Genomic DNA, 887 nt, shown 5'->3' with positions numbered 1-887 from the left:
AAGCATAGCAATGTGATTTGACTTTTCCCATATTTCCATCTTGGAATCATAAGTTTTCTTTAGTTTAGCATACCCCGTGACACCAGCAGTTGGAGCCACGGGTTTATCCTCCCGTAAAGCATAATCAAACTGATGGACGGCTAGGCATAATTCCATCGAGTTCTTCCAACGAGGGAAGTTACTACCTGTCAACGGTTCGACAGTAAACGCAGCGGAAGCTATAATGGACATGAAAGAGTTTTATGAGTAATTGACATGAATATGAACTTTTACGTTGGCAAAATAAAATAGACATGCCATGTATTTTATTTCAACTCCATGTCAAAACACCGTTGGGCAGAAAAAACTTGGAATTAAAATGTCATAAGTGCTGACTCATAATAATAAAACAACGTTGGTCCGAATTAAAATCAGAGTCATTTTATTCTCAATTTAGGCATCAACATAAGAAAAAATATTATTATTATTGATGTCTAAAAATTCATCATACAAACACATAATAAATTCTGAACAAAATATCTCGTTGGTTCAATTTTACCCAGAAGAACAATGTGTTCATTATATTTTTAGGCATTTTCTGTTTTTAAACAGTGCAAAACATAAAAGATATTAACTTACAGTGCACTGGAAAACACAGAAAAACGCGATGGCCCAAAATACCCACGGTTATACAGCGGCCCAAAACCCAGCAGCGAAAACCGTAAGGAGAAAAAAAACGCGCTGGGCTAAGTCAACCTGGGCTGAAGCCCGTGGCCGAAAATGGCCCATTAAGTGCTCGCAGGCCCGCGCGGAGCCGAGCGTTGCTGCCAGCCATCCGATGGAAATCGACGGTCCGCGTCGATCGCGGCTGGAACAAAACAGCCGCCCGGCCAGAACCCTAGCACATC

Source organism: Triticum dicoccoides, chromosome 3B, assembly GCF_002162155.2.
Source record: "Triticum dicoccoides isolate Atlit2015 ecotype Zavitan chromosome 3B, WEW_v2.0, whole genome shotgun sequence".
Classification (NCBI taxonomy): domain Eukaryota; kingdom Viridiplantae; phylum Streptophyta; class Magnoliopsida; order Poales; family Poaceae; genus Triticum; species Triticum dicoccoides.
Note: the sequence above shows the minus strand (reverse complement) of the source record.